Source organism: Wyeomyia smithii, chromosome 1 (assembly GCF_029784165.1).
Source record: "Wyeomyia smithii strain HCP4-BCI-WySm-NY-G18 chromosome 1, ASM2978416v1, whole genome shotgun sequence".
Taxonomy (NCBI): domain Eukaryota; kingdom Metazoa; phylum Arthropoda; class Insecta; order Diptera; family Culicidae; genus Wyeomyia; species Wyeomyia smithii.
Genome location: NC_073694.1, coordinates 114056596 through 114078225, shown reverse-complemented (window position 1 = coordinate 114078225; position 21630 = coordinate 114056596). Strand labels below are relative to the sequence as shown.

Here is a 21630-nt window from a genome sequence, read left to right as displayed (position 1 = left end):
TGCAGTTTTGAGTTATTGATGGCAAACGATGCTAAATACTATAAAGTTTCTTCTCACAAAGACTCGTTTCAAAATTCACAATAATTCCAGAAATATAAGTAGATGTGCCTTTATTGCACAAATCTATAATATCTCTAAAAGGACGAAAAAATGTGGTTACAACTCTCATTACTTGCTTATTTCATCACATAATAGACCCAAATAAGTTAAAAAAAATATGAAGTCTTACAATTCGAATTTTTCGCGAAAGTGAAAAAAGAAATTTTTGACGCAAATTTTCAAACACGTTTTTCTCGGAACTATGAATTTTAAGTTGTGCCAATATTGAATTCAACTGACGATACAGTGCCTCAACAATTATGGGTCAGCTACAATTATGGGTTACTTTTACGCAAATACGGATATTCTCACGAAACTGAACAATTTTCATCGGCAATGGTATTTTTTATAACTCACTTGTAACCTTATTTATACGATTGAAATGATTAATGTTCAAATTGTCACTAAAAACAATAATTCTGCTCGGTGCAACAAGTGAAGTAACCCATAATTGTAGTAATGTTACATTTTGCGGTGTACAATTGTGGGTCAGTCCATATTTTGGCTATTTTTATTGCTTTTGCATGACTTAATAAAATAACTTATCATCAAACTTTTACAACAATAAAATAACTTTTGTGATGGTTTTTGATGATTCTATAGACTAAATGATCTTGAGTGCCAAAAGTGACCCATAATTGTGTGTTTTGCTATGCAAATAATATTTTTCTTCTTAACCGATTTACACACATCAGCTGCAGTGAAACTAGTTGTCGATGGAAAGTTCACATCAGAACACAGAAATAAATAGTGAAACATTTTTTTCGATTTTATATTCATTTTTGAACATTCAGGCAACACGTTGACTGATCCATAATTGTAGACGGACTGTATAAGGGTGTTAATAAAAATCAACTCTCGAATTTCGTTTAGCGGTAGGGCTCAGAAGATTCGTTTAAATGATAAAAGTCCCCATGCAAAATTTGAGTTCAATCGAACTTCGGAAAGGCGTGCCTCACAGCGGTCAAAACTTTATTATTTGTTATTTATTTCGTCGAACAGAAGTACCTAGATAATATACTATATTATATTCTAATTCAATGTTCACTTACAAACTATATTTCATGTAATGTAATGTTCGATATTGTTCTTTTTCGACAGAATGCTATGAGGTTTTGACTTTCTCCTAGAAAGGCATAGCAATCACTGCAAAAACTAAACGTATAAAAGTGCTTAAAAGGGCCGAATGTCGTATATCACACGACTCTGTTCGACGAGCTGTGCATTTTCGGTATGCGTGTGTGTGTGTGTGTGTGTGTGTGTGTGTGTGTGTGTGTGTGTGTGTGTGTGTATGTATGTGTGTGTGTGTAACGCTCTCCCAATCTCACTCGATTTTCTCAGAGATCGCTGGACCGATTTTCATGAAATTAATTGCAAATGAAAGGTCTAATATAAAAATCACGAAACATCATTATCTCAGAAACTAATTAACCGATTTCAACGAAATTGGTTACAAATGAACGGGCTACCAAAAAAACCCTTAACTTTTGAATTCCATAGAGATTTAGGTGAAACGGGATTGTGGTCTTTTCCTATACAATTTTTAAGTTAGAGTTATTTCTACTTTTGTAGTTTGAGCGTAAAAAAATCGGCTTCCACTAAATAAACAGCACCCATATCGCTACTTCAGGCATGCAACAGTTTTGAAAACAATTAATAAAAGTTTCATGTACGTAGTCTTCGTAAATCAAGACAAAATTAGATTGCAAAATTCGAGTTGATCGCGACCACGTCCCGTTTCACCTTAAGGCATGTGGTTCAAAAGTTATTTACAGAAATGTGTTCTGGAGAGTGTTTAATCTTTCATGTTTCTCAGAGATGGCTGGACCGATTTCCACAAAATCAGTGTCATTTGGAAGGTCTTGTTGCCCCATAAGACCCTATTGATTTTTTTAACAATCGGGCTTTTACTTTGCCTGTTGTGTTTTAAAATGTGAACTCCAGCTATGAAAGGAAACACATTCCGAAGACTACTTAAACTCACTCACTTTTCTCAGAGATGATTGGACCGATTTTAACAAAATTAGTGTCAAATGTAACTGTAACTTTGTCTGTAATGTATCAAAATGTGAAAATCACGAAACTTCATTATCTCAGAAACTACACAACCAATTTGAACACTATTGGTATCAAATAGAGGGGCTTGATAAAGATTAATTATATAATTTATAATGATTAGACACATGGTTCAAAAGTTGTGAAAAGAAACATGTTCCGATGACTTTTCAAATTCACTCGTTTATTCAAAAATGGCTGGACTAATTCAACAATCTTAGAGTCGAATGAAAAGCTTAGCTTGCCTAGAGGTTCTTCACGGTGCTCCCACAGACCGTTATTATGAAAAAAATGCACCAACGAATCTGAGTACACCATTCGATTCGTTATGACGTCCAGAATCTGTGGACAAAATATCAATATCATCGTTCGGTACATTTTTGAGTAATGCCCTTTTAAAAGTCGTAAAGTACAAAAAAGTGATATACAAACGGCGAAATACTTATTTTAAAGCACGTTTTTCAACCACCATTTTATGAAATAACTTCCAAAATAGTTTCTACACATTCCAAGGGTTATATTTCAAGACATTAACAATTGGTGGAAAGATTTATTTGGAAATCCCACCGTGCACAGCATGATCATGAGCATGAGCATTGACGACCGTACATATCGTAGTTGCACTTCCGTGATTGACCTGAGCTAGTGAAGTTGCACAGAGAACCACATAGACAGTTTTTGGGATGTTATACCATCTTCAATTCATACCATCTTCAACAATTCAGTAATTCTCACTTTAAAAAGATCAATTACGGCGCCGGCCACGTCCTTACAGTCGTTGGGGAAAAATAGGAAGAGCATTGTTAGTTTGACAAACGTTGTTATGAGACCGAGTTCACCTCTGCATCTCTACGGATGTTACAGGAAGGGTATTTGTGTTAGTATGATGGTATAGAAAAGATCAGGATTCGCCGTGGTAGGCAATACGATCAGATATTTTCAAATCCCGCGCGCGAAGAATAATTTTTTAAACAAAAAAATGAATCGTCAGATACAAAAGCTAAGCGCGAATCAACGATCTGATTCGCAAACACCGGTTCTATTTCCAGTGAGAGTAAGCTACGCGATACGAATCTCCAGATCACCAGTCACAGCAAGCCGAACTTAATCGAGTGATCACTGTACTAAAAACAAAACCTATCTTTCTTTTTGCCTTTCTCCTAGAAAGGTATAGCAATCACTGGAAAAACCAAAGGTATAAAAGTGGTCCCAATGGCCGAATGTCATATACCACTCGACCCCTCTCGACGAACTGAGCGTTTTCTGTATGTATGTGTGTATGTGTTTGTGTGTGTATGTGCAACTTATTTTGCTCACTCACTTTTCTCAGAGATGGCTGGACCGATTTTCATAAAATTAATTGCAAATGAAAGGTTATGTATCAAAATGTAAAAACCATTCTGTGCCGAACACGCATCAGTATCGGATGTGTTTGGTGATCGCTCCGATAGAATATAAAACAAAAGACGCACGAGCAAGTGTTGGCATTGTTTGCCTTGTCGAGTGAAGGTTCAAGGTCGCCCGCCTTTGTGCAACTGTTTCGCATCGTGGCTGCTTGCTGGTGCGTCAGCCGATTTGGCTGCTAAGTGATTTGTGCTACAGCAGTGGACGAGAATCTCAACACAAAGGAGGAAAAAGAAGAAGCCAACAGTTGACAGCGAGTTGTGTCGCTGTGCTGAGTGATCACACACCCGGCTCGCTGCTGGGGGCTGTTTGGAGCTGCTGCATTGGTGCTGCTGGCTGTAACGGCTGCAGCTTCGACCGTTCGGACAACCAACCCTGCTGAAAGGAGAAGTAAAGAGGTACGTGTTCTGTCGGCGCTAGTGCGCTAGATTTAGCGCGATGGATGTAGATCCCTCGCCTCCCGTGCCACCATCCCCGAACCCCTCCGACCCTGTCCCTCCTGCCAACCCTTCCTCTGTTAATTCTCAAGTCCCCCCTCGCCCCAGGCTTTACCCGGACGGATCTCAGGGCAGCTTTACTGTTTTCTTTCGGCCAAAAGCAGGACCGAAATCGAAACCGTTAAACATCCTGCAGATTTCGAAAGACCTGACGGAGGGGTACAAGGCCGTGACCGAAATTTCCAAGGTCAGACCGAACAAGCTCCGTGTCGGGGTCAGCGACCTGGAACAGGCCAACGCTATTGCTCGCTCCGAGCTTTTCACACGCGAGTATCGCGTTTATATACCCGCACGAGACGTGGAGATCGACGGTGTCATAACCGATTCGAGTCTGTCGGTCGAGTGTATCTTGGCAAGCGGTTTTGGCTGCTTCAAAAATGCTTTGTGTCACGACGTAAAAGTAAAGATCATAGATTGCAAGCAATTGCGGTCTGTGTCTCTTGTCAACGGCACAAAAGTGTACACTCCGTCAGACTCGTTTCGTGTTACGTTTGCCGGATCTGCTCTCCCTAGCCACGTCTCGATCGATCGGGTTCGTCTGCCTGTGCGATTGTATGTACCCCGTGTTATGAATTGCACCAATTGCAAGCAGCTAGGCCACACAGCCGCCTACTGCTGCAATAAGGCACGATGTAGCAAGTGTGGAGAAACTCATGCGGACGATTCTTGCAGTGTAAATGGTGAAAAATGTATTCACTGCGGGGAAAATCAGCATGAGCTCTCCACATGCCCGGTGTACATGCAGCGCAGAGATAAAATCAAGCGGTCACTTAAGGAGCGTTCAAAGCGATCTTACGCTGAGATGCTGAAGAAGACCGTGACCACTTCTACCATAACATCGAACCCCTTTGATCTGTTGTCCTCTGATGAAACCGATTCTGACGATTCACCAGCGGGAACAACTTATGCCAATCCTGGGGCGTCTAGAAAGAGGAAAAATATTTCCTCTTCTAAACTTCCCTGAAAAGGTCCTAAGATTTCCCAAAGTGAAATGAAAGTTACAAACAAACCAAACAGTGCTGCGGAAAAACCGAAGCAAACTCCTCCTGGGCTTGCAAATTTAAAGCCCCAGAAGGAGTTCCCAGCACTGCCAGGAACATCTAAAACCCCAGTTGTTCCTTTTGCACTCCCAGTTGATGAAACAAACTCTGGATTAGTGAAATTTTCTGACATTGTGGACTGGATTTTTGAAACTTTCAATGTACCCGATCCAATTAAAATTTTTCTTACAGCATTCCTCCCAACAGTTAGATCATTTTTGAAGCAGTTGACTGCCCAATGGCCCCTCCTTGCAGCGATTGTATCTTTTGATGCCTAATTCATCTGCGTATACGAAGGATTCTATCTCTGTCTTGCAGTGGAATTGTAGAAGTATTTTACCAAAAATGGATTCAATTAAAGTTTTAATAAATAAAAACAAATGCGATGCATTTTCCCTTCGTGAAACTTGGCTTACTTCAAATATTGATCTCAACTTCCATGATTTTAATATTATTCGCCTTGATCGAGACACCCCATATGGAGGAGTACTTTTAGGGATTAAAAAGTGCTATTCTTTCTATCGTATTAACCTCCCCTCGATTCCAGGCATCGACGTTGTCGCATGTCAAATGACAATACAAGGTAAAGAGCTTTGTATTGCCTCAATATATATTCCTCCCGGAGCACAGGTTGGGCAACGGTTGCTCTTTGATTTAATAGAACTTCTTCCCTCGCCACGTTTGATTTTGGGAGACTTCAACTCTCATGGTGTGGCTTGGGGTTCCCCCTACAATGATAACCGCTCCTCTTTAATCTATAACCTTTGCGATGACTTCGACATGACTATTTTGAACAACGGTGAAATGACACGTATCCCGAAACCTCCAGCGCGCCCAAGCGCTTTGGATCTATCCTTATGTTCGACGTCGCTACGGTTGGATTGCACATGGAAGGTAATCCTCGATCCTCACGGTAGCGACCATCTGCCTATTCTTATTTCAATTACTAACGGTTCAACTCGCATGCGACCAATTGACATTCCGTATGACCTCACACGAATGTCGATTGGAAGTTATACGAGGAAATGATTTCAAAAGCGGTCGAGTCGATTCAACATCACCCACCACTTGAAGAATACAACCTCCTCGCGGGCTTAATCCTCGACGCCGCGTTGCAAGCTCAAACGAAAAAAAAACCCGGCGTGACGATCAAAGAACGGCCTTCCACTCCGTGGTGGGACCAAGAGTGCTCCGATGTCTACACGCAAAGATCCGACGCGTTTTTGGCCTTCCAGAAGGGAGGTATACCCGACGACTATATACGGTATTCGGAGCTTAATACCAAGCTTAAAAGCCTGGCTAAAGCAAAGAAACGCGGATATTGGCGTCGGTTCGTGAACGAGACGTCGAGGGAGACATCGATGAGCACTCTTTGGAATACAGCCCGAAGAATGCGGAATCGCGTAACGGTCAACGAAAGCGAGGAGTCTTCAAGTCGGTGGATATTTGATTTTGCCAGGAAAGTATGTCCGGACTCTGTTCCTGCGCAAAACTTTGTTCGCGATACGTCTCCGGGTCACGACGCGATAGAAGTACCTTTTACGATGGCAGAATTTTCAGTTGCCCTCCTGTCCTGTAACAATAACGCACCTGGGTTAGATAGAATCGAATTCAACTTGTTGAAGAATCTACCCGGCAATGCCAAGAGGCGCTTGTTGAACTTGTTCAATAAGTTCCTGGAGCAAAACATTGTACCGCAGGATTGGAGGCAAGTGAAGGTGATCGCCATCCAAAAACCAGGGAAACCAGCTTCTGATCACAACTCTTATAGGCCGATTGCAATGCTATCCTGTATCCGGAAATTGATGGAAAAAATGATACTCCGTCGTTTAGACCATTGGGTCGAATCAAATGGTCTACTATCAGATACTCAATTTGGCTTCCGCCGTGCCAAAGGGACGAATGATTGTCTTGCGTTGCTTTCAACAGATATTCAGCTGGCGTATGCTCGCAAAGAACAAATGGCGTCTGCGTTCTTGGACATTAAGGGGGCTTTTGATTCCGTTTCTATTGACATTCTTTCGGGTAAACTTCACCGACAAGGATTTTCTCCAATTTTGAACAATTTTTTGCACAATTTGTTGTCCGAAAAGCACATGCATTTTACGCACGGCGATTTGGCAACTTTTCGCATTAGCTACATGGGTCTTCCCCAGGGCTCATGTTTAAGCCCCCTTCTTTACAACTTTTATGTAAATGACATCGACAAATGTCTGGCAAATTCATGCACGATAAGACAACTTGCAGACGACAGTGTAATCTCTGTTACAGGAGCCAAAGCTGCCGATTTGCAAGGACCATTGCAAGATACCTTGGACAATTTGTCTGCTTGGGCTTTACAGCTAGGTATCGAATTCTTTCCGGAGAAGACTGAGATAGTAGTTTTTTCTAGGAAGCATGAACCTGCTCAGCTTCAAACACAATTAATGGGTAAAACGATTTCTCAGGTTTTGGTACACAAATATCTTGGTGTCTGGTTCGACTCTAAAGGCACCTGGGGTTGTCACGTGAGGTATCTGATGAAAAAATGTCAACAAAGAGTGAATTTTCTTCGTACAATAACCGGACAATGGTGGGGAGCCCACCCAGGAGACCTTATAAGGCTTTACCAAACAACGATACTGTCTGTTATTGAGTACGGGTGTTTCTGCTTCCGCTCCGCAGCAGACACATATTTGATCAAACTGGAGCGAATACAATATCGTTGTTTGCGTATCGCCTTGGGTTGCATGCAATCGACCCATACGATGAGTTTGGAGATCTTAGCTGGAGTACTACCATTGAAAAACCGCTTCTGGAGCCTGTCTTCTCGCATTCTTATCAAATGTGAGGTCTTGAACCGTCCTGTGATTGAAAATTTAAAAAAGGTTAATCGAACTTAATTCTCAAACCCGTTTTATGACATTGTATTTCAATCACATGTCCCAAAATATTAACCCTTCTTCGAATATTCCAAATCGTGTCGACTTATCAAATACTTCTGATTCTACTGTGTTTTTCGATACATCCATGATAGAAGAAACTCGTGGAATCCCGGATCATTTACGCGTGCAGCAGATCCCTAAAATTTTTTCCAATAAATATCGAAACATCAACTGCGACAATATGTTCTACACTGACGGATCACTTCTTGATGGGTCCACTGGCTTCGGTATCTTCAATAACAATTTAACCGTCTCCCATAAGCTCGATAATCCTGCTTCTGTTTACGTCGCAGAATTGGCTGCAATTCAGTACACCCTAGGGATTATCGAAAAAATGCCCACGGACCATTATTTCATCTTTACGGACAGTCTCAGTTCCATTGAGGCTCTCCGATCGATGAAAGATGTTAAGCACTCTCCGTATTTCCTGGGGAAAATACGGGAACATCTGAGTGCTTTATCCGAAAAATCGTATCAGATTACCTTAGCGTGGGTCCCTTCTCACTGCTCGATACCGGGCAATGAGAAAGCGGACTCTTTGGCTAAGGTGGGCGCAACAAACGGTGATATTTATGAAAGACCAATTGCCTTTAATGAATTTTTCGCATTTGTACGTCAGAATACGATCATCAGTTGGCAAAATTCTTGGACCAAGGGGGAACTGGGAAGGTGGTTACATTCCATAATCCCCAAGGTATCGACGAACCCGTGGTTTAAGGGGTTGGATGTAGGTCGGGATTTCATTTGCGTGATGTCCCGGCTTATGTCCAATCACTATAGATTTGACGCGCATCTCCGTCGTGTTGGGCTCGGGGAGAGTGGTATCTGTGCCTGGGGTGAAGGTTATCACGACATAGAGCACGTTGTTTGGTCATGCCCTGTACACCGTGACGCCAGGTCTAGATTAATAGCTTCCCTGCAGGCCGAAGGTAGGCAGCCGGCTGTTCCTGTTCGTGATGTCTTGGCGAGCCGTGTAATCTCTGTTACAGGAGCCAAAGCTGCCGATTTGCAAGGACCATTGCAAGATACCTTGGACAATTTGTCTGCTTGGGCTTTACAGCTAGGTATCGAATTCTTTCCGGAGAAGACTGAGATAGTAGTTTTTTCTAGGAAGCATGAACCTGCTCAGCTTCAAACACAAATAATGGGTAAAACGATTTCTCAGGTTTTGGTACACAAATATCTTGGTGTCTGGTTCGACTCTAAAGGCACCTGGGGTTGTCACGTGAGGTATCTGATGAAAAAATGTCAACAAAGAGTGAATTTTCTTCGTACAATAACCGGACAATGGTGGGGAGCCCACCCAGGAGACCTTATAAGGCTTTACCAAACAACGATACTGTCTGTTATTGAGTACGGGTATTTCTGCTTCCGCTCCGCAGCAAACACACATTTGATCAAACTGGAGCGAATACAATATCGTTGTTTGCGTATCGCCTTGGGTTGCATGCAATCGACCCATACGATGAGTTTGGAGATCTTAGCTGGAGTACTACCATTGAAAAACCGCTTCTGGAGCCTGTCTTCTCGCATTCTTATCAAATGTGAGGTCTTGAACCGTCCTGTGATTGAAAATTAAAAAAAGGTTAATCGAACTTGATTCTCAAACCCGTTTTATGACATTGTATTTCAATCACATGTCCCAAAATATTAACCCTTCTTCGAATATTCCAAATCGTGTCGACTTATCAAATACTTCTGATTCTACTGTGTTTTTCGATACATCCATGATAGAAGAAACTCGTGGAATCCCGGATCATTTACGCGTGCAGCAGATCCCTAAAAATTTTTTCCAATAAATATCGAAACATCAACTGCGACAATATGTACTACACTGACCTATCATACATGTCCCTTATGTACGTTTTTCTGAAATCCATCCACGCCCCAGTTTAGTCCTATCCCCTTCCGTCTACATCCAACCAAACGACAAGAACACGTTAAGACCCCGGATCCGGAAACAGCAATCAGACCCGCACGATACTCTCAAGGCCCGATGGAAACAACCCAATATGCCAGTCCGTAATATCTTGGCCCAGCAGCGGAACAAATTTAATATGCTGCTTACCTATGGCAATGAAAACCATCAAACAGCAAACCTGTGCTTTTAATGCAAAATATTCTAGCTTTAAGTTAGATTTAGTTTCAGCTCGTAGTCGGCAGCGAGGATAAAAAATTTGCTTTTAGTTATTAGGATACTTTAGAAAGTAAGCTACCAGATATAATTGGCGCCGTTAAACATTGAATTGTATTTGTGCTGTGTCAAATAAACTATAGATGAAGAAAAAAAAAGGTCGATTAAATTTTGGCGTATTTCTAGGTCATTTGAAATGATTTCACTTATGTTAGTTTTAACTCTAGAATCAAATTTAGCTCGTAGTTGGCCGCTTACAATCCAAAATGTTGCCTGAGGTCGATTATGGAACATAATTGTTACCACTAAAAACATTCACCTGCCAAATATGGTTCCATTTAGAGCAAGCCCACCAGTGACTAAATTGAAGTTTCTAAAGCTAGTTTGGCAACTCCCACCATAACGCGGCAACCGCACCGGGCGTTGCTATGTTGGTTTGGGAAATAACAATCCTCCCCTCGGGTAGTAGCGAGTTATTAAATTTGGCAACGCGATAGCAACGAGCCGAATTGTTGCTATTTGATGAAATGTCAAACTGTTGGTTTTTTTTTGTGCTCGATAGTGAATGTTCGTAATAATATAACGAAGATGATGAGTGTTTCGAATGCGGACTCAATTGGTCGGCCTCGGAAGACGAAGCGTTTTGCCTCGCTTGTTAAACACGTCGTAGGACGCAAGTGTCGGCGTGAACCACTACTCAATTTTATTTCCGATTGACCTGAAATTTTGGACAGGGTGTTTTTTCGGGCAGGTAAACATTTTGTATAGGTTTTTTATTGAGATGGCCATTTTGGTTGCCATTTTGGTCTGCAACCTACACGATGCGGAAAGCTCAAATTCTCACAAGATTGGCCAATATTATTCAATAAACCTGGCAGGTTTGAGCAAATCTGCTCGGGAGTATTACCAACTATTTTCTCGTTTCATTCGGTCGTTTTATAAAAAACCATTTTCTCCTTGCGGGACGTGCCCAGTTTTACGGAATTACAAATAAATAAACATATAAGGATGAAAAAAATCCATGTACGCACAAGTAAACAAAACCTGCAAAAGAATTATGCTATCGATAACTTGGGAAAACGGAAACAAAGTTTAAACAAAGTTTCGTGAAATGGAGGGAACATTTTATGAAGTAGAGAGAACGTAGCTCATTCCGGAAACGATTGACTGACGGATAAGTTGGTTATTACTAAATTCGAAAAAAATATGCGAAATACATCACAAACAAACATTTTGCCAACGCTGGCTAGTGACGGTCTCCAGAAATTGGCAACTGCCGGTGTGAAAAAGGAATAGTGGAATTGGTAATCCCCATTAGCAACGACCGGTGCGGAAACCGGTTGCTATCCAAAATAGCAACGACCAGCGTTGTGAAAATAGCAACTCAAATGGCAACTCAAATGGCAACTCACCGGTGCGCTTGCTCTTAGTTGATTAGTTCGCGAGATGTGCAGAAATTTGTGCAGAAACATGTGCTTCCAGAAGAGGGAGGGGCGTCGAACCGTTATGGACATATTTGTTACCCCTTAAAAACATTCACAAATTTGGTTGTATTTTCTTGATTGATTCTTGAGCTGTGCAAAATTTGTGTTTCATTTGTATGGGACCCCTCCTTTATAGAAGAGGGAGGGGTGTCAAAGCATTATGCACATATTGGTTACCTCTAAAAACATTCACCTGCCAAATTTGGTTCCATTTAGTTGGTTAGCTCTCGAGATGTGCAGACATTTGTGTTTCATTTGTATGGAATCTCTCCCTTCCAGAAAAGAGGGGCGTCCAACTATTATAAACATATTTGTTACCCCTTAGAACATCCACATGCCGAATTCGGTTTCATTTGCTTGGTTTGTTCTTGAGTTGTGCAGAAATTTATGTTTCATTTGTAAGGGACCCCTCCCTACCAGAAGAGGGAGGAGTCTCAAACTATCATAAGAACCTTTATCGGTACCGAAAACCTCTACATACAAATTTTCACGTCGATCGGTTCGGTAGTTTTCGAGCTTATATGGATCAGACAGACAGACAGACAGACCGGACTGCATTTTTATATGTATAGATTAAAACATCAATATATAAGAACCTAAAGAGTGAATATACATTTATTGGATTGAAGCGTTCATGTAAATTTATTTTTACAAATAAAAGTTTGAATGAGAAACGCTGGGTCTGACCGCTAGGTGGATTAATTTAGGTTCTTTTATAAAACATTCAGCAAGTAGGAACGTGTAGGTAGGCTAAGGTACAGCGCCTGAATTATTTATCCAATCGTTTTGTTGTCATAGAATGAATTGTATTTTTTGATCAAGCATTCCAATGAACGTATGGTTTTTGCTGGAGAACCACGGACAAAAGAAGAGAAACGTGTATTTTCCTAAATTTTAATAATTTTTCGAGCTTAAATTAGGAATAACTCGTGAACCATTGCCGTTAGAATGTTAACTACCAAGAGTTTTTTTGATTTAAAATGAATCTCTGCATCTTTTAAAATTATCAGAATAAATTTTTTTTGACAAATGTTTGAATTAGAATTTTTATAAAAAAAATCAATCTACCATTGAAAAAATTATTTTTCATTTCTCCATCCTGGACTTTATTTTTAAGTTGAGCATGAGCATGAGCATGATTGACCGCCCGCGGTTGTCTCCATGCTGGACTTTTTTTTAAGTTGCGTATTAATATCAACAATATCGCACGCTTAGCCTTGGGGCCAATAGCAGTCTCGATCAACTAGATTAGTTGAGAGAATTCGTTATCGATATTGTTTTTTGGCACATTTTGCATGTGTAGGATAAGTACAACGATACACCGTGCCCCAGTGCTGAGTCGAGAAAATTTTCAGCTCAAAAAGATCCTCGACTCGATCGGAAATCGAACCCGATATCACAACCGTGTGGGAAAGCTAGCCGACCTACATCGCTAACCACAGAGTCACGGGGACCACGTATTAACAAGTTTCTTTAAAAAAAAAAATTTCAAAAAAATCAAAAAAAATTCAACTATGTTTTTTCTAATTGAAACTTAATGTTTATCTTTATTTTTTTTTGGTCAGAATTTTTTTTCTGCAGTGTATATTTTTTTATGATGCATTTTTAATTCACTACAACTCACTCTTGTCATTCTGTGCCGAACACGCATCAGTATCGGATGTGTTTGGTGATCGCTCCGATAGAATATAAAACAAAAGACGCGCGAGCAAGTGTTGGCATTGTTTGCCTGGTCGAGTGAAGGTTCAAGGTCGCCCGCCTTTGTGCAACTGTTTCGCATCGTGGCTGTTTGCTGGTGCGTAAGCCGATTTGGCTGCTAAGTGATTTGTGCTACAGCAGTGGACGAGAATCTCAACACAAAGGAGGAGAAATAAGAAGCCATCAGTTGACAGCGAGTTGTGTCGCTGTGCTGATCACACACCCGGCTCGCTCCTGGTGGCTGTTTGGAGCTGCTGTATTGGTGCTGCTGGCTGTAACGGCTGCAGCTTCGACCGTTCGGACAACCAACCCTGCTGAAAGGAGAAGTAAAGAGGTACGTGTTCTGTCGGCGCTAGTGCGCTAGATTTAGCGCGATGGATGTAGATCCCTCGCCTCCCGTGCCACCATCCCCGAACCCCTCCGACCCTGTCCCTCCTGCCAACCCTTCCTCTGTTAATTCTCAAGTCCCCCCTCGCCCCAGGCTTTACCCGGACGGATCTCAGGGCAGCTTTACTGTTTTCTTTCGGCCAAAAGCAGGACCGAAATCGAAACCGTTAAACATCCTGCAGATTTCGAAAGACCTGACGGAGGGGTACAAGGCCGTGACCGAAATCTCCAAGGTCAGACCCAACAAGCTCCGTGTCGTGGTCAGCGACCTGGAACAGGCCAACGCTATTGCTCGCTCCGAGCTTTTCACACGCGAGTATCGCGTTTATATACCCGCACGAGACGTGGAGATCGACGGTGTCATAACCGATTCGAGTCTGTCGGTCGAGTGTATCTTGGCAAGCGGTTTTGGCTGCTTCAAAAATGCTTTGTGTCACGACGTAAAAGTAAAGATCATAGATTGCAAGCAATTGCGGTCTGTGTCTCTTGTCAACGGCACAAAAGTGTACACTCCGTCAGACTCGTTTCGTGTTACGTTTGCCGGATCTGCTCTCCCTAGCCACGTCTCGATCGATCGGGTTCGTCTGCCTGTGCGATTGTATGTACCCCGTGTTATGAATTGCACCAATTGCAAGCAGCTAGGCCACACAGCCGCCTACTACTGCAATAAGGCACGATGTAGCAAGTGTGGAGAAACTCATGCGGACGATTCTTGCAGTGTAAATGCTGAAAAATGTATTCACTGCGGGGAAAATCAGCATGAGCTCTCCACATGCCCGGTGTACATGCAGCGCAGAGATAAAATCAAGCGGTCACTTAAGGAGCGTTCAAAGCGATCTTACGCTGAGATGCTGAAGAAGACCGTGACCACTTCTACCATAACATCGAACCCCTTTGATCTGTTGTCCTCTGATGAAACCGATTCTGACGATTCACCAGCGGGAACAACTTATGCCAATCCTGGGGCGTCTAGAAAGAGGAAAAATATTTCCTCTTCTAAACTTCCCCGAAAAGGTCCTAAGATTTCCCAAAGTGAAATGAAAGTTACAAACAAACCAAACAGTGCTGCGGAAAAACCGAAACAAACTCCTCCTGGGCTTGCAAATTTAAAGTCCCAGAAGGAGTTCCCAGCACTGCCAGGAACATCTAAAACCCCAGTTGTTCCTTTTGCACTCCCAGTTGATGAAACAAACTCTGGATTAGTGAAATTTTCTGACATTGTGGACTGGATTTTTGAAACTTTCAATGTACCCGATCCAATTAAAATTTTTCTTACAGCATTCCTCCCAACAGTTAGATCATTTTTGAAGCAGTTGACTGCCCAATGGCCCCTCCTTGCAGCGATTGTATCCTTCGATGCCTAATTCATCTGCGTATACGAAGGATTCTATCTCTGTCTTACAGTGGAATTGTAGAAGTATTTTACCAAAAATGGATTCATTTAAAGTTTTAATAAATAGAAACAAATGCGATGCATTTTCCCTTTGTGAAACTTGGCTTACTTCAGATATTGATCTCAACTTCCATGATTTTAATATTATTATTATTTCTATCGTATTAACCTCCCCTCGATTCCAGGCATCGAAGTTGTCGCATGTCAAATGACAATACAAGGTAAAGAGCTTTGTATTGCCTCAATATATATTCCTCCCAGAGCACAGGTTGGGCAACGGTTGCTCTTTGATTTAATAGAACTTCTTCCCTCGCCACGTTTGATTTTGGGAGACTTCAACTCTCATAGCGTGGCTTGGGGTTCCCCTTACAATGATAACCGCTCCTCTTTAATCTATAACCTTTGCGATGACTTCGACATGACTATTTTGAACAACGGTGAAATGACACGTATCCCGAAACCTCCAGCACGCCCAAGCGCTTTGGATCTATCCTTATGTTCGACGTCGCTACGGTTGGATTGCACATGGAAGGTAATCCTCGATCCTCACGGTAGCGACCATCTGCCTATTCTTATTTCAATTACTAACGGTTCAACTCGCATGCGACCAATTGACATTCCGTATGACCTCACACGGAATGTCGATTGGAAGTTATACGAGGAAATGATTTCAAAAGCGGTCGAGTCGATTCAACATCACCCACCACTTGAAGAATACAACCTCCTCGCGGGCTTAATCCTCGACGCCGCGTTGCAAGCCCAAACGAAGAAATATCCCGGCGTAACGATCAAAGAGCGGCCTCCAACTCCGTGGTGGGACCAAGAGTGCTCCGATGTCTACACGCAAAGATCCGACGCGTTTTTGGCCTTCCAGAAGGGAGGTATACCCGACGACTATATACGGTATTCGGAGCTTAATACCAAGCTTAAAAGCCTGGCTAAAGCAAAGAAACGTGGATATTGGCGTCGGTTCGTGAACGAGACGTCGAGGGAGACATCGATGAGCACTCTTTGGAACACAGCCCGAAGAATGCGGAATCGCGTAACGGTCAACGAAAGCGAGGAGTCTTCAAGTCGGTGGATATTTGATTTTGCCAGGAAAGTATGTCCGGACTCTGTTCCTGCGCAAAACTTTGTTCGCGATACGTCTCCGGGTCACGACGCGATAGAATCACCTTTTACGATGGCAGAATTTTCAGTTGTCCTCCTGTCCTGTAACAATAACGCACCTGGGTTAGATAGAATGAAATTCAACTTGTTGAAGAATCTACCCGGCAATGCCAAGAGGCGCTTGTTGAACTTGTTCAATAAGTTCCTGGAGCAAAACATTGTACCGCAGGATTGGAGGCAAGTGAAGGTGATCGCCATCCAAAAACCAGGGAAACCAGCTTCTGATCACAACTCTTATAGGCCGATTGCAATGCTATCCTGTATCCGGAAATTGATGGAAAAAATGATACTCCGTCGTTTAGACCACTGGGTCGAATCAAATGGTCTACTATCAGATACTCAATTTGGCTTCCGCCGTGCCAAAGGGACGAATGATTGTCTTGCGTTGCTTTCAACAGATATTCAGCTGGCGTATGCTCGCAAAGAACAAATGGCGTCTGCGTTCTTGGACATTAAGGGGGCTTTTGATTCCGTTTCTATTGACATTCTTTCGGGTAAACTTCACCGACAAGGATTTTCTCCAATTTTGAACAATTTTCTGCACAATTTACTGTCCGAAAAGCACATGCATTTTACGCACGGCGATTCGGCAACTTTTCGCATTAGCTACATGGGTCTTCCCCAGGGCTCATGTTTAAGCCCCCTTGTTTACAACTTTTATGTAAATGACATCGACGAATGTCTGGCAAGTTCATGCACGATAAGACAACTTACAGACGACAGTGTAATCTCTGTAACAGGAGCCAAAGCTGCCGATTTGCAAGGTCTGCTTGGGCTTTACAGCTAGGTATCGAATTCTCTCCGGAGAAGACTGAGATAGTAGTTTTTTTCTAGGAAGCATGAACCTGCTCAGCTTCAAACACAATTAATGGGTAAAACGATTTCTCAGGTTTTGGTACACAAATATCTTGGTGTCTGGTTCGACTCTAAAGGCACCTGGGGTTGTCACGTGAGGTTTTAGTTTTAAATTAGTTTATTTGACACGGCACGATACATTTTCTGTTTTACTGAGCCAAGTACAATTCGTTTTAATTCTACGTTAGCAGGGAAAAGAGGGAGGCCTTTTCTTTATTCTCGCGGCCGACTACGAGCTAGTGGGGATTTAAGGTGAGAGGAGGGGAGATACAATTTTGACTTAAAACTATTTTGGAACTTTGTTTTTCAACTGGTAGAGCAATTGTATTCTTGTTTGTTGTGGGTTCAAAATATTTGTGTAAGCATAGTTGCGGGCTCTTCGTTTCCGTGTCTTCAGCATAGCATATTTGTATCCTTAATCTGACAAATAGACAAAGAAAATTTTTAATTTTAATGTCAGCGTTTTTCAGAAAGCAGTATAACTGTGTCATGTACTGGAGATCACCGCTTCCCAGAATGTCTCTAACGGGTACGTTCGGTTGTTTTCCTCGGGCCCGAAGGGAATCTATAAGCTCGGACCTAACACCACAGTATTCGGTACACGACCAAACAACGTGCTCGATGTCATGGTAGCCATCGCCACAAACGCAGTGATTACTGTCTACAAGCCCTATACGAAAGAGATGCGTGTTTAACGTGTAGTGATTGGACATAAGTCTAGACATCACGCGAATGAAGTCCCGACCTACATCCAACCCCTTGAACCATGCTTTCGTCGATACCTTAGGAAAAATGGAATGTAGCCACCGTCCCAGTTCATCTGAGTTCCATGATGATTGCCAACTGTTGAGTGTTCTCTGACGCAAAATGCTATAAAATTCATCATAAGCAATTGGTCTTTCATAAATATCGCCATCAATAGCACCCACCTTAGCTAAAGAGTCAGCCTTTTCGTTACCCGGAATCGAGCAATGAGAAGGGACCCACGCTAAGGTAACCCGGTAATTTTTATCTGTTAAAGCACTTAAAAACCACCGTATTTTCCCCAGGAAATACGGGGTGTGCTTCACAGGCTTCATCGATCGCAGAGCCTCAATGGCACTGAGACTGTCTGTGAAGATGAAGTAGTGGTCTGTGGGTAGGGTTTCGATGATTCCAAGAGAGTACTGAATAGCAGCAAGTTCTGCGACGTACACGGAAGCAGGAGCATCGAGTTTGTAGGAGGCGGTAAAATTTTCGTGGAAAACACCGAAGCCAGTGGACTTATCTAGATTAGATCCGTCAGTGTAAAACCTTTTATCATAACTAACATGTTTGAACTTATTCGAAAAAATCTTAGGGATCTCTTGGGGTCGCAATTGATCCGGGATACCAGAAATGTCTTGTTTCATGGTGGTGTCGAAAAATATAGCATTATTAGAAGTATCTAAAAGTGCGACATTGGAGGAATCGTATGAAGAAGGATTAATATCTTGAGCCATATAGTCAAAATATAAAGTCATAAATCTGGATTGAAATTGAAGGTCGACCAACCTATCGAAATTTTCAATTACTAATGGGTTCCTAACTGTGCATCGAATTAGCAACCGGTAAGAGAGATTCCAAAAACGATGTTTCAACGGAAGAATACCCGCTAACACTTCAAGACTCATCGTATGGGTCGACTGCATGCAACCCAAGGCAATACGCAAACAACGATATTGTATTCTCTTTAATTTTATAATGTGCGTGTTCGCGGCGGAGCGGAAGCAGAAACAGCCGTACTCAAGAACTGACAATATCGTTGTTTGGTAAAGCCTTAGAAGGTCTCCTGGGTGGGCTCCCCACCAGGTTCCGGTAATCGTACGAAGAAAATTAATCCTCTGTTGGCATTTTCGTGTCAGATACCTAATATGACAAGCCCAGGTGCATTTAGAGTCGAACCAGACCCCGAGATATTTAGCGACTAAAACCTGAGAGATCGTTTTACCCGTTAGTAGGAGCTGCAGCTGAGCTGGGTTATGCTTCCTAGAAAAAACGACCAACTCAGTTTTCTCCGGAGAGAATTCGATACCCAGCTTAAGAGCCCATTCAGACAAATTGTCTAAGGTATCTTGCAATGGTCCTTGCAGATCGCTAGCCTCGCTACCAGTAATGGATACAACGCTATCGTCTGCAAGTTGCCTTAGCGTGCATGAATTTGCAAGACATTCATCGATGTCATTGACGTAAAAATTATATAAGAGAGGACTTAAACATGAGCCCTGGGGAAGGCCCATGTAACTAATTCGGGAAGTTGTCGAATCGCCATGTGAGAAATACATATGCTTTTCTGACAACAGATTGAGCAAAAAGTTATTCAAATTTAGTGAAAGTCCCTGCGAATGAAGTTTCGCGCTTAAAACTTCTACAGAGACAGAGTCAAAAGCCCCCTTAATATCCAAGAACGCAGTAGCCATTTGCTCTTTTCGAGCAAATGCGAGTTGAATTTCAGTAGAAAGCAACGCTAGGCAATCGTTCGTCCCTTTGCCCCGGCGAAAGCCAAATTGAGTATCTGAAAGTAAACCGTTTGTTTCGACCCATTTGTCTAACCGTAAGAGGATCATTTTCTCCATTAATTTCCGGAGGCAAGAGAGCATTGCAATCGGCCTATATGAATTGTGATCAGAGGCAGGTTTCCCGGGTTTCCGAATAGCAATGACTTTTACCTCCCTCCAGTCATGCGGAACAATATTTAGTTCAAGAAACTTGTTGAACAAGTCCAACAAGCGTCTTTTTGCAGAGTCGGGTAGATTCTTCAACAGGTTGAATTTTATTCTATCTAACCCTGGAGCCTTATTGTTGCACGACAGGAGAGCCATTGAAAATTCCAACATCGAAAATGGAGGCTCTTCCGTAGTTACTATAAACGCGTCGCGAAAGGTTTTCTGTTCCGGTACAGAGTCCGGACAGACCTTTTTGGCAAAATCGAGTATCCAGCGATCTGAATACTCCTCACTCTCATTCGAAACGTCACGGTTCCGCATGCGCCTGGCGGTATCCCAAAGAGTGCTCATCGCTGTTTCCCTCGACAACGCGTTTACGAACCGCCGCCAGTACCCGCGTTTTTTCGCCTTTACTAAGCTCTTCATCTGCCTGCCCAGTGCCTCGTACTTTCGTAGTAGGTTGACAGTGCCGTACTCCCGGTAGTCCTTATACGCCGCGGACCTTCGCGCGTACAGCTCAGAGCACTCTTTGTCCCACCATTTGTTGGGAGGGCGTTGTCTAATCGTTACCCCGGGTATCGGTTTCGTCTGAGCTTGCGTCGCGGCGTCGATTATCAAGCCAGCTAAGAACGCGTATTCTTCCTCCGGAGGAAGTTCCTCGTGAGTCTCGATAGATTCCGCTATAATAGACTCATAACGCTTCCAATCAATATTACGTGTAAGGTCGTAGGAAATATTGATTGGGTTCGGGGGAGTTGAACCATTAGCAATTGATATAACGATTGGAAGATGATCACTACCGTGGGGATCGTTGATTACTTTCCACTGGCAATCTAACGCAAGTGATGTCGAGCAGAGGGATAGGTCAAGCACGCTTTCACGTGCCGGAGGATTAGGTACGCGTGTCGCTTCCCCAGTATTCAAAACTGTCATATTGAAGTCGTCGATCAAGTTACAGATTAAAGAAGATCGGTTGTCGTCGTACAGCGACCCCCATAGCGAACAGTGAGAGTTAAAATCTCCCAAAATCAAAAAAGGTGCGGGAAGCAATTCTGCTATATCAAGGAGTTGCTTCTGTTCAATCCGCGCGGATGGGGGAATATATAACGAAACAAGGCAGAGGTCTTTTCCATTCATATTCGTTTGAATGGCAACAACTTCAATATTCGAGATCGAGGGGAGGTCAATTCTGAAAAAAGAATAGCACTTTTTGATCCCTAAAAGTACCCCTCCACCGTGTGAGTCTCGATCTCGACGAATGATGTTAAAATCGTGGAAATTAAGTTGGTCATTTGAATTGAGAAAAGTTTCACAAAGCGCGAACGCATCACAATTGTATGTGTTTATCAAATGTGAAAATAAATCAAATTTGGGGATGATACTTCTGCAGTTCCACTGTAACACAGTGACAAAATTCCTAACCTCTTTCAACGAATTAGTCATCGAAAGATACGATAGCTGAAATGAGGGGCCAAGTTGCTGTGAGTTGCTTCAAAAAGGTTTTCACTGTTGGGAGAAGGGCAAGAAGAATGTTTTGAAGGGGATCTGGTATGTTGAATGTTTTAAATATCCAGTCCACAATATCAGAGAATTTTATGAACCCTGTTTCTTTTATGTCTTCTGATCGAGAAATGGGTGCCCGAGGGGTTTTTGGTGCCCCAGGAAGCGGTGGGTACTCCTGGTTTGATTTGAAATTAAAACCGGGGGGTACTTGCTTCGGTTTTTCTTCACCGCTTCCTTTTTGTGTTGTCTTATTGGTCATTCCGCTAGGGGTTATCTTACGACCTTTACGAGAAAGATTAGGAG

The 21630-nt window shown here is 42.5% G+C and overlaps 1 protein-coding gene across 5 annotated transcripts in view; it reads left to right on the top strand.

The window, feature by feature from the left end:
• LOC129733861 (uncharacterized) overlaps nt 1-21630 on the top strand; it is a 263164-nt gene that overhangs the window by 189870 nt on the left and 51664 nt on the right. The window lies entirely within an intron of this gene.